General features: G+C 38.5%; 1 pseudogene; it reads left to right on the top strand.

The window, feature by feature from the left end:
• The first annotated feature begins 18,101 nt into the window (after nt 1-18,101).
• On the top strand, nt 18,102-25,112 carry LOC133755751 (inducible T-cell costimulator-like; annotated as a pseudogene).
• The last annotated feature ends 1,326 nt before the right edge of the window (nt 25,113-26,438 follow it).

The following is a 26,438-nucleotide window of genomic DNA, read 5'->3' on the forward strand; positions in this document are numbered from 1 at the left end:
TACAGGGCAGTTGTTATCAAAACAGCATGGTTCTGGTACAGAAACAGATGGATAGACCAATGGAACAGAATAGAAACACAGGAATCAATCCAAACATCTACAGCCAACTTATATTTGATCAAAGATCCAATACTAATCCCTGGAATAATGACAGCCTATTCAATAAATGGTGCTGGGAAAATTGGATTTCCACGTGCAGAAGCTTGAAGCAAGATCCCTACCTTTCACCTTACACAAAAATTCACTCAACTTGGATCAAAAACTTACATCTACAACCAGACACCATCAAATTATTAGAGAGCATTGGAGAAACCCTGCAAGATATAGGTACAGGCAAAGACTTCTTGGAAAAGACCCCAGGAGCACAGGCAGTCAAAACCAAAATGAACATTTGGGATTGCATCAAATTGAGAAGTTTCTATACTTCAAAAGAAACAGTCAGGAAAGTGAAGAGGCAACAGACAGAATGGGAAAAATATTTGCAAACTATACTACAGATAAAGGGTTGATAACCAGAATCTACAAAGAAATCAAGAAAATCCACAACAACAGAACAAACAACCCACTTAAGAGATGGGCCAAGGACCTCAATAGACATTTTTCCAAAGAGGAAATCCAAATGGCCAACAGACACATGAAAAAATGTTCAAGATCACTAGCCATCAGGGAAATGCAAATCAAAACCACAATGAGGTTTCACCTCACCCCGGTGAGAATGGCTCACATTCAGAAATCTACCAACAATAGATGCTGGAGAGGATGTGGGGAAAAAGGGACTAACCCACTGTTGGTGGGAATGCAAACTGGTTAAGCCACTATGGAAGTCTGTCTGGAGATTCCTCAGAAACCTGAACATAACCCTACCATACAGCCCAGCCATCCCACTCCTTGGAATTTACCCAAAGGAAATTAATTTGGCTAATAAAAAAGCCATCTGCACAGTAATGTTTATTGCAGCTCAATTCACAATAGCTAAGACCTGGAACCAACCCAAATGCCCATCAACAGTAGACTGGATAAAGAAACTATGGGTCATGTACTCCATAGAATACTATACAGCAGTAAGGAACAATGAAACCCAGTCATTTGCAACAAGATGGAGGAATCTGGAAAACATCATGCTGAGTGAATTAAGCCAGCCCCAAAGAGACAAATATCATTTGTTTTCCCTGATCGGTGACAACTGAGCACCAAAGGGAAACCTGTTGAAGTGAAATGGACACTATAAGAAACAATGACCTGATCAGCTCTTGTCCTGACTCTAGATGTACAATGTAATACTTTATCCTTTTTAGTATTTGTGGTTGTTGTTGTTGCTGTTGTTGTTCTGGTATTAGTGGTTGAACTCTGTAATTAACACACAATTATTCTTAGGTGTTTAAATTTTAACTGAAAAGTGATCCCTGTTAAATTTCAGAGTGGAAAAAGAGAGGGAGGAGATGCACAATTTGGGACATGCTCAATCAGACTTGCCCCAAATGATGGAGTTAGAAATGTGCCAGGGGATTCCAATACAATCCCATCAAGGTGGCATGTACCAATGCCATCTCACTAGTCCAAGTGATCAATTTCAGTTCACAATCGATGGCTCTGATAGGTCAAAGAATCATAGGGATCACACAAACAAGACAAGTGTCTGCTAATACTAACTGATAGAATCAAAAAGGGAGAGAAAGATCCAACATGGGAAGTGGGATACACAGCAGACTCATAGAATGGCAGACGTCCTAAACAACACTCTGGCCTCAGAATCAGCCCTTAAGGCATTCAGATCTGGCTGAAGAGCCCATGAGAGTATTGTAGGCATGGAAAGCCAAGATACCATGGAAAAGAAAAAAAAGAAGAAGACCTAAATGAAAGATCTCTGTGAGTGAGATCCCAGTGGAAAGAACGGGGCCACCAAAGAAGGAGGTACCTTTCTCCGAAGGGAGGAGAGAACTTCCACTTTGACTATGACCCTATTGGAATAAGATCAAAGTCAGCGAACTCTAAAGGCTTCCATAGCCCTGGCAACTCATGACTAGAGCCTAGGGAGATTACTGACACCATGAACAGGAGTGTCAAATTGTTAAGTCAGCAACAGGAGTCACTGTGTGCTTACATCCCATGTGGGATCTGTCCTTAATGTGTTGTCCAATGTGAAGTGATGCTATAACTAGTACTGAAACAGTATTTTTACACTTTGTGTTTCTGCGTGGGTACAAACTGATGAGATCTTTACTAATTATATACTGAATCGATCTTCTGTATATAAAGATAATTGGAAATGAAAAAAAAAAAACCTGGTGTTAAATTGGAAATGGCATAGAAAATTAATTAATTTTTTAAAAAAATATTATGTAGGATCTCTGTCTTTAATGTGCTGTACACTCCTATTTAATGCTATAACTAGTACTCCAACAGTATTTTTTTACACTTTGTGTTTCTATATGGGGGCAAACTGTTGAAATCATTACCTAATATATACTAAACTGATCTTGTGTATATAAAGAGAATTGAAAATGAATCATGATGTGATTGGAAGGGGAGAGGAGCGGGAAAAGGGAGGGTTGTGGGTGGGAGGGAAGTTATGGGAGGGGGAAGCCATTGTAATCCATAAGCTGTACTTTGGAAATTCATATTCATTAAATAAAAGTTTAATAAAAAAAAAAGATTTCTTCACTAAACATACACTTCATAGAATTATCTTAAAATACATTATTAGTTACTTAAATACATTAATATAACATCTGAAAACAAGTTTGCTACCTGCCATTGATTATAGTTATCAGAAGTATTAAGATGTTGTCACAAATTTAAAACCAAACATTGTTTTCTCTCTGAAGTGATTTGTCAGGAATAATGAATAATGAAATTCTATAAGAGATGTTTGGATAACATTTGCCTCATGGACAATTCATAGCAATATAGTTATTTATCTCTAGTTGTAGGCTTAATTTTGAAGTTATCATTTTAAGGCAATTGTGATAATACAAATGACCACAAACCAAATAATAAAATAATTGGAGTTCCTATACTTTGAGAAAATGGATAGCTTCTCTGTTAATGTACCAAACAGAATTTTTCCATACTAATTTACTAGAAACATTTCAAAAATATTTCTTTCAATTTGGGGAGAGGTAAAGTAATGAAAAAATCAAACTTTCTGAAAATTAAAGAATTTGCTTTTAATTTTTTTTTTATTTTCTGCCTCATCACCAATATAGTTCTTTAATTGGATGTAAAAAAGTCGATTCAGAATGTTAACATTTGTTGACCACTAATAACAGAGTAGGGGCAGTGAAGCATCATTAGCCCAATAAAACTTACAAGATTTCAGTGGTGGGGAAATCAGGGCTCTTTCTGAATTTGGTTAGGGAAATGTGTTCTTATTTTATGTGGAGCTGTCCACTTTTGGTTTTATTTATTTTAATATACATTTTACAGTTTCAGCAGAACTCAGCACTAGGAGTGTCTACCTTGTTCTTTTGGAAAAAAATCTGACTAATTTTTAAGAATGGGGTATCAATATTGTTTCCTTTTCTTAGTTTTGAATATAGTGTGTCATTCTGTGAAAACAGCCTTGCCAGTGTACTTTTTGTTTAGTTTTGCTTTTAAATGCAAATTTGAAAGTTTTGCTTATAAAAAATGACCTTTATGTTTTTCCATATGATTGGCAGAGCTTTTACCCAGTTATCTTTATTGTATAACAATAAATCTATTCAATAAATATTAACAAATGCATTAAAAGTGCAAATAATCACTATGGTATGCTTGCTGGTTTTATTTATGATGATATATTGATCATCTCTGTCAGGTACTGTGCTAGATATGTCTATTGGAAAATATGATTTCATTTCTCAAAAAGGCAAACAAGTTAAAACCCTTCTGAAATTATGAAGTCACCCTCTGATAACTTACTGATTCATTTCTTGATGTCAAAATCAAGAAACCAATTATCTGTTTGACTTGGAGATATTAGGCCCCTGCGGTACTATGAGGAAAATTATTTAGTGCCTTTCAGCTAGTGAAATGATGATTGGTGGGTCTGTTTGTTGAAAAAAAGGTGAGGGGAGAGCACACATTTGCTGTAAGGTTGTATCTATCTCAGTGGAAGTAGTCATTTCAGCCTTTGGAATTAATTCTAGAATAATGATAACTTTAAGTTTGCATAAGAAGTGGTTAGTAAGAAATTTATTTACCTTATTATATAAACATAAGACTATGTTTTAAAACCTTCTTTCCCAGCCAAGATACTCTTTTTAATACAAAATGGGAAAATATTCAATACAGTGTCTCCTTTTGGAGGCTTCCTACAAGTGAAAGCAGATTTGTGGGGGATGAATGGGTTTTGAGAAACTTCCTTGCTTCAAAGACAAAACCCACATTGCCTTCTTCTGTCCCTAAAGTGCCAGACCCAAGCTACTTTTAAGAAGCTACTGTACTCCACCTGCCTTGGATGAAGCAAGTAGCCCCTTTGCTACCAGAAGTCCCCAGAAAAAGCATGGGCATTTTTCATGGTAGAGAGCAGCCCTTTTGAATTCTGCAACTGCAGGAGCTCTGGAGCTCTACTTGCTTGCTATGTATGATATAGAGAAATTCCCATGGCCTCATATGGCTGGTAACCAGTGCATATCACACACAATTCCAGAGTACCAGAACTAAGGCGGCCTCTTCTGAGACTCTTACCACATGGTGCTGGAAGGCAAGACAGTGCATCATTTTTGCATGCCTTGTAGGCACAAAGGAAAGTTCTCTCCACTATCTGAAGCTCTAGGATTGCTTCTGCTGGTGTTATAAACCCTGGAATAACACTCATCTGTGGGAGTTAGACAGTCCTACCTATTTTTTATGCTTCTGGCTGGAATTCAATCCCTGGAATAATTGGCAGTCAACCTGAGAGACCTGGATAAGGACCCCACTGTATCCTGTATCTCCAGGGCTGTCACTCTGTGTACTGTATTTCAGAGATTCATGTAAATACACCTAGACCCTAGGGAATGGAGCCTATAAGCACTCCAGTGCTCCAGACCCAGATCTGCTGATGCGCAACCTTCAGCATAAATTATATTCACCCTGTAGGACTCGGGGAATGTCTGCTTAATATTTCACAGACTTGGGACTTGAACACATGATGCTAAATTTCTGGGTATTAGGCTAACATATCAGGACCTGGGGAATGTCTTATCCACATAGTATAGTAAAAAGGCCATAATTTTTGCTGCCACAACACCAGAAATATTCATATTTTCCTGGTAGAAAAAGGTAGCATGACCAGAAATGTGGATACAGACATCACAAACCCCAGTATGACTGACAACTCTAGGGACTAAGAACCTATGGAAGCTCATGCCACTTTAAAGTCATACATCCACAAAAGGCTGAAGAACAGAAACCTGTGGCACAGCAGACAATGCTGACACTAATTACTAATGAAGAAATCAAGTCTCAAAAACTTCAAAAGATTGAAATCATACCATGTACCTACCTTCTCAGACTGAAATCAGTCAAACTGGACATGAATAATAATAATAAAAGGGCACTGGAAAGTTCACAGGTACATGAAAATTAAACAACATGACCAATGTATCATTTGAAAAATTAAAAAGAGGTCAGAAAATTTCTTAAAACAAATGAATATGAAAACACAACATATCAAAGCATAAAACACAGCAAAAGCAGTATTAAGAGGAAATTTTATAATGACAAGTGCTTACATTTAAATTTGAAAGATCTTAAATAAATGGTCTAATGCTGCATCTCAAAAACCCAGAAAAAGGGGCCAGCACTGTGGTGCAGTGGTTTAACACCCTGGCCTGAAGTGCTGGCATCCCATATGGGCACCAGTTCAAGACCCTGCTACTCCACTTTCTATCCAGCTCTTCTTCTTCTTTTTTTTTCTTTTGGACTGGCAGAGTTATACAGTGAGAGAGAGAGAGAGAGAGAGAGAGAGAGTTATAGAGAGTGAGAGAGAGACAAAGGTCTTCCTTCCATTGGTTCACTCCCTTAATGGCTGCCACAGCTGGTCCTGTGCCGATCTGAAGCCAGGAGCTTGGGTACTTCCTCCCAGTCTCCCATGTGGGTGCAGGGACCCAAGCACTTGGGCCATCCTCCATTACCCTCCCGGGCCACAACAGAGAGTTGGAATGGAAGAGGAGCAACCAGGACTAATACGCGGTGCCCCAACCAGGACTAGAACCTTGGGTGCCAGTGCCACAGGTGGAGGATTAGCCAAGTGAGCCATGGTACCGGCCTCTATACAGCTCTTTGCTATGGCCTGGGAAAGCAGTAGATGGCCCAAGTCCTTGGGAACCTGCACCTGTGTGGGAGACCTGGAAGAAGCTTCTGGCTTCAGATCGGCACAGCGATGGTCATTACAGCCAATTAGGGAGTGAACAAATAGATGGAAGACCTCTCTCTCTCTGCCTCCTCTCTTGCTGTGTAATTCTGACTTTAAAAAATAAATAAATAAATCTTTTTTAAAAAAACACAGAAAAAGAAAAACAAGCCATAGGCAAAAATTAGCAGGGCACAAGAAAAAACAAATATAAGAAGAGACATAAATTAAATTGAAACTAAAAGAATATTAGAGATATAAAACAAATAGCTGGTTCTTTAAGAAGATAAACAAAATAGAAAAGCCTTTATCCAGAGCAACAAAAGAAAGAAGAAAAATCCTCAATAAATAAAATTTGAGAAGAAAATCAGACATTACAATTGATACTACAGAATATGATGAGTCATAAAAAGCTGCTATGAACAACTGTGTGTTAACAAATTGAAAAGCCTCAAGTAAATTCCTGAATATGTGTAACATATTAAGATTAAACAAGGAAGGTATAGAAAATATAAATAGGCCATAGGAAGAAATACTACTGAAGTAGTAATTAATAAAAGTTTCCCATCAAAGAAAGCCCTAAATTCTATAAAACTTTTTAAAAGGAATAACTCAAATATTCTTCAAATTATTGCAAAATATTTTAGAGTATACAAAACTGTAAGGGGCCAGCACTGTGGCAGAAGCAGGTAACCCTGGCCTGAGTGCCAGCATCCCACGTGGGTGCCAATTTGAAGCCTGGCAGCTCCACTTCAGATCCAGCTCTCTGCTAATGGCCTTGGAAAGCAGTAGAAGATGGCCCAAATCCTTGGACCCCTGCACCCATGAGGAAAACCCAGAAGAAGCTCCTGGCTCCTGTCTTAGGATTGGTTCAACCTTGGCCATTGCAGACATTTGGGAAGTGAACTAATGGATGGAAGACTCTTTCTCTCTTGCTCACTCTCGCTTTTTGTATTACTCTTACCCTCTCCCCCTGCCTCTGTGTAACTGGATTTCAAGTAAATAAATATTTTTAAAACAGAAAAAGAAAACTATAAATACTCTTCAGAAAGCTGGCATTACCAATACCAAAACCAAAGACACAACACAAAAAATAAAACTACAGACCAGTATGCTTGATGAACATAAATGCAGAAGTTTTCAACAAAACACTAGTAAACCAAATCCACAGCTACACCAGTGATTATACATAATAGTAAGTTTGATTTCATCTAAAGATGTAAGGGTGATTCAACATTTGGAAATCAAAAACCTCATAAATCACATCAACAGAATGAGGGAAAAAAATCATGTGAGCATTTTAACAGACACAGAAAGCAGTTGATAAAATAGAATATCTCTATAATAAAAAATCCTCTACAAATTAGGTTAAAAGGAACATATCTCAAAATTATAAAGCCTTTACAAGACAGACCAACAGCTACTTTTATACTGAAAAGTATAAAGCAGTTGATAAAATAGAATATCTCTATAATAAAAAATCCTCTACAAATTAGGTTAAAAGGAACATATCTCAAAATTATAAAGCCTTTACAAGACAGACCAACAGCTACTTTTATACTGAAAAGTATAAAGCAGTTGATAAAATAGAATATCTCTATAATAAAAAATCCTCTACAAATTAGGTTAAAAGGAACATATCTCAAAATTATAAAGCCTTTACAAGACAGACCAACAGCTACTTTTATACTGAAAAATATAAAGCAGAAATCACTTCTTTTCAAATACGGAATGAGAAAAATGTCCATTTTTCACCAGTCTTATTCAGTATATTGTTGGAAGTACTAGCAAGAACATTTTGGGAGAGAAAATAAATAAGGTAATTAAAATTGGAAAGTAAATATTAACTTCCACATGCAAAGGAGAACAAGCAGTTTTTGTGTCTCTGAGTCTGGCTTATTTCACTCAATGTTATGTTCTCTATTTGAAGCACCCATTTTGCTACAAATGACAGGATTTCATTCTTTTTATAGTTGAATAATAGTTTATTGTGTATATATATCCCATTGTCTTTATCCATTCATATTATTAAGCATATTTGGTTGATTCCATATTTTGGTTATTGTGAACAGTTCTGCTATAAACATGGTGGAGCAGAATCTCTTTGATACAATGAGTTTAAATATTTTGGATAATACTCAGTGTTGGGATCATTGGATCATATGGAAATTCTATTTCTAGATTTCTAGGAAATCTCAATTTTTTTTCTTTTTTTTTTATTTGACAGAGTGGACAATGAGAGAGAGAGACAGAGAGAAAGGTCTTCCTTTTTCCCTTGGTTCATCCCCCAATGGCCACTGTGGTTGGCGCACTGTGCTGATCTGAAGCCAGGAACCAGGTGCTTCTCCTGGTCTCCCATGCGGGTGCAGGGCCCAAGAACTTGGGCCATCCTCCACTGCCTTCCCAGGCCACAGCAGAGAGCTGGACTGGAAGAGGAGCAACCGGGACAGAATCTGGTGCCCCGACCGGGACTAGAACCCAGAGTGCCAGCACCACAGATGGAGGATTAGCCTATTGAGCCGTGGTGCTGGCCCTCAATATTGTTTTCAATGGTGACTGTATAATGTACACTCCTTATAACAGTGTATAAAATTCTACTTTTTCTATATCTTCACCAGCATATTAATGCTCTCTCCTTTTTGGATAATATTCATTGTGATCAGGGTGAAGTGATATTGATTTGCACTTCCCTGATAGCTAACATTATTGAGCATATATGTGAGAGTGTGTGTGTGTGGGTGTTGATCATTTGCATTTATACTTTTTAGAACTATCTATTCAGGTCCTTTGCTCATTTTTTAAAGATTTATTTATTTATTTGGAAGAGTTACACAGAGAGAGAAGAGGCAGGGAGTCAGAGAGAGAGGTCCTCCATCCAATGTTTCACTCCCCAGTTGGCCACAATGTGTTTGCCATTCTGTGCCAATCTGAAGCCAGGAGTCAGGAGCTTCCTCCAGGTCTCTCACATGTGTGCAGGGGCCCAAGGACTTGGGTCATCTTCCACTGCTTTCCCAGCCAATAGCAGAGAGCTGTATTGGAAATGGAGCAGCTGGGTCTCGAACTGGAATCCATATAGGATGCCAGCACTTCAGGCCAGGGTGTTAACCTGCTGTGCCACAGTGCCAGCCCCTCTTTGCTCATTTTTAAACTGGATTGATTTTTGAGTTACGGATATACTCTCATATTAATCCTTTGTTGGAGCTTGCAAATATTTTCTCCCAATTTTTCAGACTTCTCTTAACTCTCTGATTGCTTCTTTTGCTGTGCAGAAGCTTCTGAGTTTGATATAAATTCATTTGTCTAGTTCTTCATTTGTCAGTGTTTTAGGGGTCTTATCCAAGAAGTCATCATGTTACACAAATATCTTGAAGAGTTTCCCCCTATATTTTCTTTCAGAAAGTTCAGAGCCAGAGATTCAAATCTTAAATTTAGGTTTTTGATCCACCTTGAGTTCATTTTGTATATAATAAGAGGTTAAAACCACACACACACACACACACACACACACACACACTTTAGTTTTGAAGAACTGTTTATTGAAAAGACTACCCCTTTCTTAATGTACATTCTATGGAACTTTGGTCAAAAATCAGTTGCCTGAATGCACATGAAGTAATTTCTGTACATTTTATTTTATTCCATTGATCTATTTGACAATTTTATGTTATTACTGAAACTTTGTAATATGTACTATGATGCCTCGACCTTTATTGAAAAATGAAATGACACAGATTACTAGGTACAAGATCAATATAGGGCTTGGCATTGTGGCATAGCATATAAAGCTACTGCCTGCAAAGCCAGCATTCCAAATGGGTACCAGTTCAAGTCCTGATAGCGCCATTTCTGATCCAGCTCCCTGCTAATAGCCTGGGAAAGCTGTGGAAGATGCCCCGTGTTCTTGGACCCCTGAACCCATGTGGCAGACCAGAAGTTCCTGGTTTCTGGCTGGCTCTAGCCTGGCCTAGTTTAGTTGTTGTAGCCATTTGGGAAGTGAAGCAGTAGATGGAAGATTCTCTCTCTCTCTCTCTCTCTCTCTCTCTCTCTCTCTCTCCTCTTTCTCTCTGTAACTCTGCCTTTCAAATTAATAAAGAAAAAAATTAATTTTTTTTTATTTTTTTATTTAGTGAATATAAATTTCCAAAGTACAGCTCATGGATTACAAAGGCTTACCCCCACACACAACTTCACCCCCACCCGCAACCCTCCCCCCTCCCACTCGCTCTCCCCTTCCATTCCCATCAAGATTCATTTTCAATTCTCTTTATATGTAGAAAATCAGTTTAGTATATATATAGATTTCAACAGTTTGTCCTCCCATAGCAACACAAAGTGAAAAAATACTGTTGGAGTACTAGTTATAGCATTAAGTAACAGTGTACATCACATTAATGACTGAGATTCTGCAAGATATTTTAAAAAAAAAAGATTGATTATTTTTCTATGTAATTTCCAATTTAAAACCAAGGGTTTTTTTTTCATTTTCAATTATCTTTATATACAGAAGATCGCTTCAGTATATACTAAGCAAAGCTTTCATCAGTTTGCACCCACACATTACCACAAAGTGTAAAAATACTGTTTCAGTACTAGCTATATCATTACTTCACCTTTGACAACCTATTAAGGACAGATCCCACATGTGACGCAAGTACACAGTGACTCCTGATGTTGATTTAACAATTTAACACTCTTGTTTATGGCATCAGTAATCTCCCTAGGCTCTAGCCATGAGTTGCCGAGGCTATGGAAGCCTTTAGGGTTCGCCGACTTCGATCCTATTCCGACAAGGCCATAGTCAAAGTGGAAGTTCTCTCCTCCCTTTGGAGAAAGTTACCTCCTACTTTGATGGCCCCGTTCTTTCCACTGGGATCACACTCACTGAGATCCTTCATTTAGGTCTTCTTCTTCATCTTTTTTTTTTCCCCAGCGTGTCTTGGCTTTCCATGCCTAAAATACTCTCATAGGCTCTTGAGCCAGATCCGAATGCCTTAAGGGCTGATTCTGAGGCCAGAGTGCTATTTAGGACATCTGTCATTCTATGAGTCTGCTGTGTATCCTGCTTCCCATGTTGGATCCTTCTCTCCCCCCCCCTTTTTTTATCAGTTAGTATTAGCAGATATTAATCTTGTTTGTGTGATTCCTTTGACTCTTAGGCCTATCAGTGTGATCAGTTGTGAACTGAAATTGATCACCTGGGCTGGTGAGATGGCATTGGTACATGCCACCTTGATGGGATTGTATCAGAATCCCCTGGAACTTTTCTAACTTCATCATTTTGGGCAAATCCAATTGAGCATGTCCCCTATTATACATCTCCTCCCTCTCCTTTTCTCATTCTTATATTTAACCGGGATCACTTTTCAGTTAAGATTTAGACACCTCAGAATAATTGTGTGTTAATTACAAAGTTTACAAAAAAATACTAAAATAGATAAAGTGTTACATTGTACATCAACAGTCAGCACCATAGCTGATCAAGTCACTATTTCTCATAGTGTCCATTACACTACCACAGGTTACCCTTTGGTGCTCAGTTAGTTGTCGCCGATCAGGGAAAACAAATGATATTTGTTTCTTTGGGACTGGCTTAATTCACTTAGCATGATGCTTTCCAGATTGCTCCATTTTGTTGCAAATGACTGGGTTTCATTGTTTTTGACTGCTGTATAGTATTCCATAGAGTACATGACCCATAGTTTCTTTATCCAGTCTACTGTTGATGGGCATTTGGGTTGGTTCCAGGTCTTAGCTATTGTGAATTGAGCTCCAATAAACATTAATGTGCAGATGGCTTTTTTGTTTGCCAAATTAATTTCTTTTGGGTGAATTCCAAGGAGTGGGATGGCTGGGTTGAATGGTAGGGTTATATTCAGGTTTCTGAGGAATCTCCAGACTGACTTCCATAGTGGCTTAACCAGTTTGCATTCCCACCAAAAGTGGGTTAGTGTCCCTTTTTCCCCACATCCTCTCCAGCATCTATTGTTGGTTGATTTCTGAATGTGGGCCATTCTCACCGGGGTGAGGTGAAACCTCATTGTGGTTTTGATTTGCATTTCCCTGATTGCTAGTGATCCTGAACATTTTTTCATGTGTCTGTTGGCCATTTGGATTTCCTCTTTGGAAAAATGTCTATTGAGGTCCTTGGCCCATCTCTTAAGTGGATTGTTTGTTTTGATGTTGTGGAGTTTCTTGATTTCTTTGTAGATTCTGGTTATCAACCCTTTATCTGTAGTATAGTTTGCAAATATTTTTTCCCATTCTGTCGGTTTCCAATTCACTTTCCCGACTGTTTCTTTTGCAGTACAGAAACTTCTCAGTTTGATGCAATCCCAAATGTTAATTTTGGTTTTGACTGCCTGTGCTCCTGGGGTCTTTTCCAAGAAGTCTTTGCCTGTACCTATATCTTGCAGGGTTTCTCCAATGCTCTCTAATAATTTGATGGTGTCTGGTTGTAGATGTAAGTTTTTGATCCAAGTTGAGTGAATTTTTGTGTAAGGTGAAAGGTAGGGATCTTGCTTCATGATTCTACATGTGGAAATCCAATTTTCCCAGCACCATTTATTGAATAGACTGTCCTTACTTCAGGGATTGGTTTTGGATCCTTGATCAAATATGAGTTGGCTATAGATGTTTGGGTTCATTTCTGGTATTTCTATTCTGTTCCATTGGTCTATCCATCTGTTTCTGTACCAGTGCCATGCTGTTTTGATAACTACTGCCCTGTAGTATGTCCTGAAATCTGGTATTGTGATGACTCCGGCTTTGTTTTTGTTGTATAGGATTGCTTTGGCTATTTGAGATCTCCTGTGTCTCCATATGAAATTCAGCATCATTTTTTCCAGATCTGAGAAGAATGTCTTTGGTACCTTGATTGGTATTGCATTGAATGTATAAATTGCTTTTGGGAGAATGGACATTTTTTTTTTGACAGGCAGAGTGGACAGTGAGAGACAGAGAGAAAGGTCTTCCTTTTGCCGTTGGTTCACCTTCCAATGGCCGCTGCGGTAGCGCGCTGTGGCCAGTGCACAGCTCTGATCCGATGGCAGGAACCAGGTGCTTATCCTGGTCTCCCATGGGGTGCAGGGCCCAAGCACTTGGGCCATCCTCCACTGCACTCCCTGGCCACAGCAGAGAGCTGGCCTGGAAGAGGGGCAACCGGGACAGGATCGGTGCCCTGACCGGGACTAGAACCCGGTGTGCCGGCGCCGCAAGGCGGAGGATTAGCCTAGTGAGCCGCGGCGCCAGCCGAGAATGGACATTTTGATGATATTGATTCTTCCAATCCATGAGCATGGAAGATTTCTCCATTTTTTGGTATCCTCTTCTATTTCTTTCTCTAAGGTTTTGTAGTTTTCATTGTAGAGATCTTTCATGTCCTGGTTAAGTTTATTCCAAGGTATTGATTGTTTTTGTAGCTATTGAGAATGGGATTGATCTTAGAAGTTCTTTCTCAGTCATGGCATTGTCTGTGTATACAAAGGCTGTTGATTTTTGTGCATTGATTTTATATCCTGCTACTTTGCCAAACTCTTCGATGAGTTCCAGCAGTCTCTTAGTAGAGTTCTTTGGGTCCCCTAAATAAAGAATCATATCATCTGCAAAGAGGGATAGTTTGAGTTCTTCCTTCCCAATTTGGATCCCTTTAATTTCTTTTTCTTGCCTAATAGCTCTGGCTAAGATTTCCAGAACTATATTGAAGAGCAGTGGTGAGAGTGGGCATCCCTGTCTGGTACCCGATCTCAGAGGAAATGCTTCCAACTTTTCCCCATTCAATAGGATGTTGGCTGTGGGTTTTTCATATATTGCTTTGATTGAATTGAGGAATGTTCCTTTTATACCCAGTTTGCTTAGGGTTTTCATCATGAAAGGGTGTTGTATTTTATCAAATGCTTTCTCTGCGTCTATTGAGAGAATCATATGGTTTTTCTTCTGCAGTCTGTTAATGTGGTGTATCACGTTGATTGATTTGCGAACATTGAACCATCCCTGCATACCAGGGATAAATCCTACTTGGTCTGGGTGGATGATCTTTCTAATGTGATGTTGCATTCTATTGGCCAGAATTTTATTGAGTATTTTTGCATCTATGTTCAACAGGGATATTGGTCTGTAATTCTCTTTCAGTGCTGCATCTTTTTCTGGCTTAGGAATTAAGGTGATGCTGGCTTCATAGAAAGAGTTTGGGAGGATTCCTTCTTTTTCAATTGCCCTGAATAGTTTGAGGAGAATTGGAGATAATTCTTCTCTAAATGTCTGGTAGAATTCAGCAGTGAATCCATCTGGTCCTGGGCTTTTCTTTGTTGGGAGGGCCTTTATTACTGTTTCAATTTCTGTGTCAGTTATGGGTCTGTTTAGGTTTTCTAGGTCTTCCTGGCTCAATTTAGGTAGGTTGTATGTTTCCAGGAATCTATCCATTACTGATAGATTTCCCTGTTTGCTGGCATACAAGTCCTTGTAGTAATTTCTGATGATTCTTTTTATATCTGTGGTGTCTGTTGTTACGTTTCCTTTTTCATCTCTAATTGTATTGATTTGGGTCTTTTCTTTTTTTAGTTAGTTAGGCCAGTGGGGTGTCAATTTTGTTTATTTTTTCAAAAAACTAGCTCCTCGTTTGGCTGATTTTTTGTAATGTTTTTTTTGGATTCAATCCTGTTGATTTCTTCTCTGATTTTAATTATTTCTCTTCTCCTACTAGCTTTGGGTCTGGTTTGCTGCTGATTTTCTAGATCCTTGAGATGACTTGAAAGCTCATCTATTTGGTGCCTTTCCAATTTCTTGATGTAGGCACCTATTGATATAAATTTTCCTCTTAACACTGCTTTTGCTGTATCCCATAGGTTTTGGTATGATGTGCTGTTATCCTCATTTACTTCCAGGAAATTTTTGATTTCTCTTTTTATTTCTTCTTTGACCCATTGTTCATTCAGGAGCATGTTGTTCAGTCTCCATGTGTTTGTACATGCTCTGGGGATTTCTGAGTTGCTAATTTCCAACTTCATTCCTTTATGGTCTGAGAAGCTGCATGGTATGATTCTAATTCTTTTGAATTTGCTGAGACTTGCTTTATGGCCTAGCATGTGGTCAATCATAGAGAAGGTTCCATGTACTGCTGAGAAGAATGTGAAGTCTTTCTGTGTAGGATAAAAAGTTCTGTAGATATCTGTTAGGTCCATTTGAGCTATAGTGTCATTGAAATCTACTGTCTCCTTGTTGGTCTTCTGTCCTGATGATCTGTCTAGCTCTGAGAGTGGAGTATTGAAGTCCGCCAGTACTATTGTATTGGGGTCTAAGTCTCCCTTTAAGTCCCTTAACAAGTCTTTTAAATAAACCGGTGCCCCTTTTTTTTTTTTCTTCTAGTCAGCCTGGTGTAGCTCCCCCTCCCCACCGCGTGAGCTCCATCCACGGTCTAACCTTCACGGCCAATGTCTCCTGGTTACCTTTGCTTCCAGTGCCGGGGCTCAAATTCTGTGGGTGGGCCGTGTCCGTGGCATGCCTCCGTGCGGGTCGGGTCGGGTCGGGTTGGGTCGGTGCGTCGCGGCGCGGCTGGGCGCTACTAGGTGCGGCTCAGCACTGTTAGGTGCGGCTCGGCAGGGCTCGGCTCGGCGTGGCGCGGCAGTGGGCCGCCTTACTCTCCCAGTAGGTCCTCCGTGTCACATCACTAGATCCGGAAGAGTTTCCTCTGCAGTTTTTTCCTCTGAGACTCTTCTTCAGGGTACAGTAATTCCACCCTTGTTTAAATTTCTTTTCCCAAACTGTTGTGTGCGCCCTCACTCTTCTGCCATCTTGGCTCCGCCCCAAAAAATTAAAAATTATTTTAAATGAGATTATCTATCTATCTATATAAACGGAATTGCTATGTACAAAGAAGACACGAATAGGAAACAATTTTTTTAACTTTTATTTAATGAATATAAATTTCCAGTGTACAGCTTATGGATTACAATGGCTTACCCCTCCCATAACTTCCCTCCCACCCGCACCCCTCCCCTCTCCCGCTCCCTCTCCCCTTCCATTTGCATCAAGATTCATTTTCAATTCTCTTTATATACAGAAGATCAATTTAGTATAAAGATTTCGACAGTTTGCACCCACATAGAAACACAAAGTGAAACATACTGTTTGAGTACTAGTTACAATAGGAAACAATTTTAAAGTACAGACAGACTAGAAAATGAATACCCATAAGCGAAATGAAACAAGGAAGGACTAATCTATGTAATATCTTCAAGTGTTATTTAAAAAAATCTACAGTAATACATAATTCCTATCAGTTTGTTTGACAAAGATTTTAAACGAAGTTTGAGAAAACATTGTATTTTCATCAAATCTGATAGAGGCATTTCTTTTTTTTTCTTTTTTTTTAACTTTTATTTAATGAATATAAATTTCCAGTGTACAGCTTATGGATTACAATGGCTTCCCCCCCCCATAACTTCCCTCCCACCCACAACCCTCCCCTCTCACGCTCCCTCTCCCCTTCCCTTTGCATCAAGATTCATTTTCAATTCTCTTTATATACAGAAGATCAATTTAGTATAAAGATTTCAACAGTTTACACCCACATAGAAACACAAAGTGAAACATACTGTTTGAGTACTAGTTAGAGCATTAAATCAAAATGTACAGCACATTAAGGACAGAGATCCCACATGAGGAGCAAGTGCACAGTGGCTCTTGTTGTTGACCCAACAAATTGACACTCTAGTTTATGGCGCCAGTAACCACCCTAGGCTGTCGTCATGAGTTGCCAAGGCTATGGAAGCCTTCCAAGTTTGCCGACTCTGATCATATTTAGACAAGGTCATAAAAGACAGAGTGAGGATAGTAACCAATGATCCTAAGAGTGGCATTTACCAGGTTTGAACAATTATACAGCATTAAGTGGGGAACAGGACCATCAGTACACACAGGTTGGGAGTAGAGCCATTGGTGGTAGAGGTTATGATTACAAAGGAATGAGGCCCAAGTGTGCTAGACAGGGTATAGAACAAAGGACAGAGTCATTATTAGATGTGCTAAGAAAGGTGCTGTCTAAGCTACAATTAAGTTTTCTGATTGAGAGGCAAATAGAACCTGATAGAAGGGGCTTGATAATAATCTGGTGGGCTTTAGGCCTTGTAAGTTAAGAGGCCCAGACCTATCTATCTCTTCACATGGGGTATATCCTAAGGGAGGTGTGAACCTCCTAGGGGAAGGCACTCTGTTGACTTTCATTACTTGGCTGGTCTGGTAGGAGAGCTGGCCAGGTAAAGGCAGGTGGCATCTCTAACAAGAAATTTACAGTTCTGCCTGCAATGTTGCTGACCCTACTTGACCATCCCCTCAGCTGCAGTGGTCACTTTGGAAGTTGGGCTGAGTGAAGGGCTTTTCACCTTAGAGCCAATAAGATCTGTGGCTCTGACCTGGGCATCCTTCGACTCCAGGGCAGGTCCATTTCCAGTGATCCAACTCTTGGCAGAGCTGCCAGGGCTCTTCACAAGCTGACTTCTGCTGAAGCCCAGGCTTACCACCTTGAAAGCCACTGCAGTGGACTGGCCTGTTGGGTCTCCTTGAGGGCAGATCACTGTACAGATCAGCCATTAATAGGCCTGCCACCCATTGCTTCTGATGCCTAGCTTTCTTTTCCTCCTGGTTTGTGTTAAAGCAGACCAGAGGATGCAAGTCAAGGGAGTGCTCAAGTCCCATCTCTAATCTTCGGTGGCCTGAACTACAAGTCTATAGTCACAGCCATGTTCTGTAGTAGTTTTTCTAAGGTAGACAATGCCCATGAGGAAAATTATATTCTCACTTAAAAACTTTCTTTCCCTTTTGTCTGAAAGGGAGGTTTTTTCTACTTACTGTATACTTCGCTGATGGCGAAGTGAATCTAGCTATGAGATTATTATTTAAATTCTTATTTTGGCTATGCTACTACAGAAAATTGTTAGCCATCTCTTTTATAAGGTCTAAAGATTAAATTGTGCATCCTACAGATTCCTTCATAATAGAATTAGTTTTTTACCTTGAAGAGAATAGAGAAATGAAAGAATAAGTTGGGCTTAGAATAGAGAAATGAGGGAGCAAGTCCTAGATCGCTTGCTGACAATAGCAATATTACATGAATACTTAGCAAACCGTTTCAACCATTAGGTAACAACTTAAGAAAACATTTACCAGAAGGTCCAATGCCTTCTATAAATTTTAAGAATCATGTATTTGAAAACACCTCTTAAATATCTAACATGGTGTAGTTTGTTTAGCCAGTAAACTTAAGCACAACCATATAAAATGTTTTTAGTTTCTTTCTACCAACACGTTTAAAACATATGATACACAGATTCAGGTCCCACAAATTAAAATGTATCTTTGATTTATTTTAGCAGCTTAAATTTATGGACAATCTTATCTATAAGCCATTTAAAATAAAACTCTTAATAAAATTTCCTATGTGGACATACAATATGTACACACATATAACATAGCATAATAGACCAATATAGCAATTTTAATAATAGCTTTTAAAATCTTTAACTCTTTTTGTAGATTGCCAATTGATTTGAATTGCTTTTTGTTTTTAGATTACTTTAACACATTGCTTTAACAGAGCATCAGAGTTTAATTCTATGTCAAAGAGAAATTGAGCTTCCTATGATCTTTTGCTGTGAGGTTTCCTTCCTTTACCTTCTTTCATATTTGTGACCATGTTTCTGTGTTTCTGTGTGTAACACATCTTTAAGCATCTTTTGCAGGGCAGGATGAGTGGCAACAAATTCTTTCAGTTTCTGTTTGCTATGAAAAGTCTTAATTTCACCTTCATTCACAAATGAGAGCTTTGCAGGACATAATATTCTGGGCTGGCAGTTTTTCTCTCTTAGTACCTGGGCTATATCTCGCCATTCCCTTCTAGCTTGTAGGGTTTCTGATGAGAAGTCTGCTGTGAGTCTAATTGGAGATCCTCTGAGAGTAATCTGACGTTTCTCTCTTGCACCTTTTAGAATCTTTTCTTTATGTTTCACTGTGGTGAGTTTGATTACAACATGTCGTGGTGAGGATCTCTTTTGGTCATGTTTATTAGGGGTTCTATAAGCTTCCTGTACTAAGATGCCTCTGTCCTTCTCCAAACCTGGGAAATTTTCTGCTAGTATCTCACTGAAAATGCCTTCTAATCCTTTCTCCCTCTCCATGCCTTCAGGAACTCCTTGAACCCGAATGTTGGGTTTTTTTATAGTATCCTGTAGATTCCCGATAATATTTTTTAGATTTCTAATTTCTTCTTCTTTTCTTAGGTTTGCCTGTTTCCTTTCCTGTTCTCTGTCTTCTAAGTCTGATATTCTCTCTTCTGCTTCGCCCATTCTGTTTTTAAGGCTCTCTAATGTGTTTGTCATTTGATCTATTGAACTCTTCATTTCATTGTGCTTTTTTGTCACTATCACCATTTCTTTTTCCACTAGTTGTTTCATTTCATTTTGATTCCTCCTTAATATTTCATTTTCACGAGAGAGATTTTCTATCTTGTCCATTAAGGATTTCTGTAGTTCAAGAATTTGTTTTTGAGAACTTCTTAATGTTCTTATCAATTTTTTGAGATCCGCTTCTTGCATTTCTTCAATCTCATCATCTTCATAATCTGAATTGGGGTGTCTTTTTCATTTGGGGGCATCATAGTGTCTTCCTTGTTCTTGTTAGCTTGGTTTTTGCGTTTGTTGTTTGGCATGTTGGAGATATTTGGTTTCTTCACTGTGGTGTTTTTTCTTGTTACACTATGGCTCTATATTAAGTGGACTGTCTGCTTTCAGTGGAGCCTTAGAGGCTTGAGATGAGTGTGGACTGAGAGCTGTGTTTGGTTCTTCAGGGTTGAGGGTTTGTCAAAGATGACACTCCCAGGTTAGGCGTGGTAAATCTCTCTTTCTTTCTTTCTTTTTTTTTTTTTTTGATTCAAAAGGGAAGTAATTCCGCACAGCTGAATGTAATTGGAGGTAGTTAGCAGGCAAATGATATACCCACAGGAGCCAGAGATCGGAAGCTCTTTCCCAAGGACCACACAGGGAATCTCTGCTGCCCTCAGTGTGGGCTCCAATTCTCCTGCAGTCTCCCACTGGGTTGCCAAGTTAGATGCTAATCTCCTGTTATTTCACCCCTCCCCCCAGAGTCAGGTTTTTCTGCTAGGCTCAGGGCTGGTGCAGACCTGAGGTCGCCCTGCTTATGACGTATGTCCAAAATGGCGCCTGCTCTTTGTCTTGTTCGCCTTTGAGGGGTGAGGGGAGAAAGAGAAACTCGTGTCCGTATTGGTCACTTTTTTTTTCCTCTCTCTCTTCTAGTTAGCCTGGTGAGCTTTTCCCCACGTAGTTTCAAGCCTCGTTCCCTCTAATCTCCTCTTTCTGCTTGCCCGCTGGTGTCTCAGGCTATTGAGGTTTGGCTCACCTCGCGTTCCAGCGCTGGTGCGTTGAGTCTGCCGCTGGTGTCCCGAACTTGGGCTTCCACGCTCTCCACGCAGTTCCACTGTGAATCACTAGTTCCGGAAGAGTTTCCGCTGCTGTTTCTTCCCCTACTCTTCCTTGACCCTGCAGTATCTCCACTTTTATTAACCTGTGTGTCTTGCTGAACTATCAATGTGCTCCCTTCCTATTCCGCCATCTTGCCACTCCTCGATACAGGCATTTCTTTTTGGTGATTTTAGCTCCCACATATAAAGGAGAAGCTGTGATATTTGTCTTTCTGTGTCTGTCCAGCATGTTTTTGTTTTTGTTTTTGTTTTTTTGCTCAAGTTTACTTTGGCTATCCTGGGTATTTTTTTTCATACATATTTTTGGATTGTTTTTCTACCTCTATAAAGAATGTCATTGGTATATTGATAGGGATTGCACTGAATGCATACTTAAGATGCTATAGATTCTTAATGATAATAAATCTTACAATCCATGAGAAAGAAATATCTTCACCCTTGATTTCTTCCATCAATATTTTATAAATTTTATTGTAGACATCTTTCATTTCTTTGGTTAAATTTATTCCTAAATATTGGATTGTGTTTGTGACTATTGTGAATGTGATTTCAAATCTGATGTCTCTTTCAGTGAGATCATTATTAGTACATAAAAATCCTACTGTTTTGGTTTGCTCCCTTTGTAACTGTGATTTCGCTGAACTGATTTATAAATTCTAACAGCTTTTTGGTGTAGTGCTTGGTTTTCATCCAGGTACAACTTCATGAAATCTACAAATGTTGATTTTAAAAGCTTATTTATTTGAAAGGCAATTACAGAGAGGGCAGGCCTGGGTCAGTCTGAAGCCAGGAGCTAGAGATTTATCCAAGTCTCCAACATGGGTTCAGGGGCCCAAGCACTTGGTCCATCCTCTGCTGCTTTCCCAGGTGTATCAGTACAGAGGTGGATCATGAGTGGAACATTCAAGAATCCAACTGGTGACCATATGGGATGCTCATGCTCCAGGCAGTAGCTTTACCCACTATGCCACAGAGCTGGTCCTAAATATGGCTATTTTAAATTTCAATTGACAGACTCTGCACTGTGTGAAAGAGATAAAAGGAGTTTGGATTTAAGTTTAGGAATATAGCTGTGGTTCATTAATTGTGGTAAGTATAATGATATGAGATATTATTAGGGGATAAAGGGTATGGGGAAATTTGTAGTGTACCACAAAAATCTTAAGGGAAAGATGTCTGTATCTGGAAATATTCTATTAGAACCTTTAAAAATCAAAGATAAATTTAAATTCCACAAAGTCCAGAAAGAGTAAAAAAAAAAAAAGCTTGTAAATGATGAATTATCAAATGAGTCTAAGATATTTTTTAAAAAATATGTGTAAAATATGGCAGCAAGGAACAGTTGTAGCATTGTGATGAAGTTGGGGACCCCATAATAACAAAGCAAACCAAGATGGCCATGGGATTCTACTGCTAAGATTGATTTGCACTAGGATGTTAATATACAGGTATTAGTATTAACTACAATTTATAAAACAGATGAAAAAGCATGAAGATGATATGAAATAAATAAATGCTGATCACTTTGAAAGATGTGAACAGTTTCGTAGGAGCAATATAGAGTGACCAACAGTTATAAATGAAATTGTTGAAAACTAAACAATTACAATACATTAAGAAGGATTATAAATTAAAAATTTTCACAAAATTTAAATAAAAATCCACATCAAATACCATTATAACCATGAAGGAAAAGTGTCAGTAACTTGAATTAAACTATTGACACTTTCAGAAATCAAAGATAAATGTCATAGTTCTGGAAAAATTCATAATTGCCATCAAATGTGATACTTGGAAAAGGAGAATGACCAAATTTGCCTAAGAAGTCTCTGAAAAATTGTATACATGAAAATTGTCAGAAAAACTTAAGCAATTTCATGGCCATTGAAAGTTTCTTTAAAAACAAAATACAACCAGTATGGCCTCAAGTTCACAGTGGTTAGATTAGCTTTAAATGGGATACGAAAGATACATGTGGGTGATATAAGCTCAAACACACACACACACACAAAATAAATACATAAAAAGAGGATCTAGGTGTTATGAAATAAAATACACTGTGACCAGGGTAAGTAACAATTGTTTTCTAGAAGTAATAGCAGAATGACAAGCAAATATGAGGGAAATTACTGGAAATGATAACAATTACCTTAAAAAAGGAAAATTCAAAAATTTTCATGAAGTATAAATCAAATGAAGATCATACACTTATCAGAGAAATCTTTAAAATAAATGGATTTTTAACTCATTCTATTGAAACTTTCATATATTAATGGGAAGTTTAGAATTCCATGAAATATAAAAAGAAAAATGTTACCTGAAAAGAGTGACTATCATGTGGGTCTAAGATGTCTCTGAAAACATGTGTGCATGATGGTTGCTAGCACAACTTAGAGAATTTTCATGGAGTTCATGACCTCATAATGAACACTTAACCAACATGGCCATGAATTCACAATGGCAGGACTGGAATACACTGGGATATTAAAGAAAAATACAGGTGATGGTAATCTTAAAGACAGTAATAAAAATATGTTGGATTTTTATGAAATAAAATATGATTACTGTGAGTAGAAATGAGCAATTCAGTAGAAGCCATAATAGACAGACAAATAGATATTGGGAAAGCTGATGAAAAATAGACTATTATAATACATTAAAAGAGAAATATTTTTTTAAAAACAATAAAATTATAAGTCAAAGATTGTGCTGTTTATTAGAATTAGCTCAAAATATGTTAGCTTTTAAATCTAGTGAAATTTAAAGTTCCATAACAATCAAGAAATGTACTAAGTATATTACCTGCTACTTGGGAAGACTACATTGGACAAAGATAGCCCTGAGAAATTTCATATTTGAACATCATCAGGACAACTTATAGAACTTTGAGGAAGCTGATGACTCAGCTTCACAGTGTAAGTAATGCCTTCAGCTAAGATACTAAAGATGCTCATAAATGATATGTCTAAATTCAAAAAAAAGAAAGTTTAAAAGTGATACACACCTTACGATATAAAATATATTGTCATTACTGTGAAACGAAATCAGTAGTTTGGTCAGAACAATAACAAAATGACACAGAGATAAAAGGGAAATTGCTGAGAAGTAGCTCATTATAATTACATTTAAAAAACAACCTTTTCTGTAAATGTAAATTAAAGATGGTATCAATTAAGGGAATCTGAAAATTTGCCAGTATTTGTAACTAGTCTTTCACTTTTTTTTTAAAGATTCATTTATTTACTTGAAAGAGTTACACAGAGAAAGAAGGAGAGTCCGAGAGAGAGAGAGAGGTCTTCCATCTGCTGGTTAACTCCCCAGTTGGCCACAATGGCCAGAGTAGCGCCAATCTGAAATGAGGAGCCAGGAACTTCTTTTGGGTTTCCCACGTGGGCCATCTTCTTCTGCTTTTGCAGGCCATAACAGAGAGCCAGATTGGAGGAGGAGCAGCCTGGACTCGAACCTGCAGCCATATGGGATGCTGGCACTTCAGGTGGTGGCTTTACCCACCATACCACAGCACCAGCCCCTGCCACAGCTTTTAAAGCCCAAAGATGAGGCTTGGCAGTGAATTCCAGCAGAGAACTCCAGACATCTGAACCTTTCCTTGGCTGTGTTGGAATCGCTTTAAGGAGACATCAATGACTCTGCCAAGTATGAGATGTTTACATTTCAAAATGGAGGTGTTCAAATTTTATGCAAATACCCTGAGATTGTCCTGCAATTCAAAATGCAGCTGCTGACAGGGAGACAAGTCCTCTGCGACCTCAGGCAGACAAAGGAGAGTGGAAACACGGTGTCCATTAATGCTCTGAAATTCTGTCAATATCAATTATTCAACAACAGTTTCTTTTTTCCTATATAATTTGGACAGTTCTCATACCAGGTATTACTTCTACAAACTATCAATTTTTGACCCTCCTCCTTTTCAAGTAGAGATTATCAGAGGAGAATATTTGCATATTTATGAATCACAAGCTCTGTTGCTGGGTGAAGTTCGGGTTACCCATAGGATGTGCATCTTTTGCGGTAGTCTACATTTTTGAATGCATATTTATTTTTTGGCTTGCAAAAGAGAAATATCAATCAAGTGTGCAAGACCTGAATAGTGAGTACATGCTCATAGCAGCAGTGAACACAGCTAAAAAACCTACACCAACAGAACTCTCTGGCACCTGGGCATGGCACATATTGGTCGGGTCCCCTCAACTTGAAGTGAGAGTCCCTTGTTTTCTCGACTACATAGTTCGTCTTGACTTGATTGAACCACATCCATCTCCTGCTCATGTTTTGTTCATTCTGGACCAGTGACTCTAAAAGCCAGCAAGATTTTCACAGATTTCCTTGGTGCTGCTGCTTTCTCAGAATAAACACCTTTTTGCAACTAGCTTTATAGAAAGCCCATCTCATATGCACTCAACAAACAGACCTCACTGGAAAGGAATCCCTGTGTCTAGGCCTACTTTTAGCAATGCAGTAAAACAAATGTCTTTTTTTTTCTTTAAAGCACAACCAGCGCTGTGGTGTAGCAGATAAAGCTGCCACCTGCAATGCCAGCATCCCATATGGGTACCGGTTCAAGTCCCGGCTGCCCAATTTCCAATCTAGCTCTCTGCTATGGCCTGGAAAAGCAGTAGAAACTGGTTCAAGTCCTTGAGCCTCTAAACCTATGTAGGAGACCTGGAAGAAGCTCCTGGATCCTGGCTTCGGATCAGCTCAGCTCTGGCCATTGCAGCCATCTGGGGAGAGAACCAGCAGATGGAAGACCTCTCTCTCTGTCTCTCTCTCTCTCTTTCTCTGTCTCTCTCTCTCTCTCCCTCTCTCTCTCTGCCTCTGCCTCTCTGTAACTCTGCCTTTCAAATAAGTAAATAAATATTTTTAAAAAATACTATCAGGAACGTTCAGATACTTAGTAAAAATGTGATTGAGTGTTTAAGTTAATCAAGTCTCCTTGAATTTGATTCCATTACTTACTTGAGCTCTGGACAAAAACAGAAAGTAGGGAGATATTAAATCAAGTAAAGCTGTAGAAGGGCTTCTGGAGAAGAGAAAAGATTACATGGATAAAATAATCTAATGAAAATCTTCCTGATAGCTATGATTTTTGTCTGACTTTAGTACCTTCTCACTAAAGTATGGACAGGGCCAAGAATAAAGCATTGATTTACTGGCCCCAGAGCCAGAGATAATAATCTGAGGATCAAAAGAAATTGGCAATGTTTTTTCCCAACACCAAACTTCTATTCTTACATGATCACCATTTTCCAACACACACACACACACACAAATACACACACACACATTAAGCTGAAAAAGCAAAACTTGTTTATTATAAAGAAACTTTACTGTTGACTTTCAGAATGTCTTTTAATTTATTCTATGGGGCTTCCCATGTCTGTTCATGAAATTTATGGTAGAGATGATGTTTTTCTTCATTAACAGGTAATCAAAATATACCATTGGCACATCTAGTCTTAGTAAAATAATAAAAACTTTCAATAATCAAAATTATAGCTACCTTCTTTTCCCAATTCAATTCTAATACAGGCTGACCATTTACAGGAGAAATGGGATGTGACAGGTACCTGCAGATAATCTGATTTACTTAAGCTCTCTCTTCACTTACTATGCTAGAAA

This window comes from Lepus europaeus, unplaced genomic scaffold (assembly GCF_033115175.1).
Source record: "Lepus europaeus isolate LE1 unplaced genomic scaffold, mLepTim1.pri SCAFFOLD_98, whole genome shotgun sequence".
Taxonomy (NCBI): Eukaryota; Metazoa; Chordata; class Mammalia; order Lagomorpha; family Leporidae; genus Lepus; species Lepus europaeus.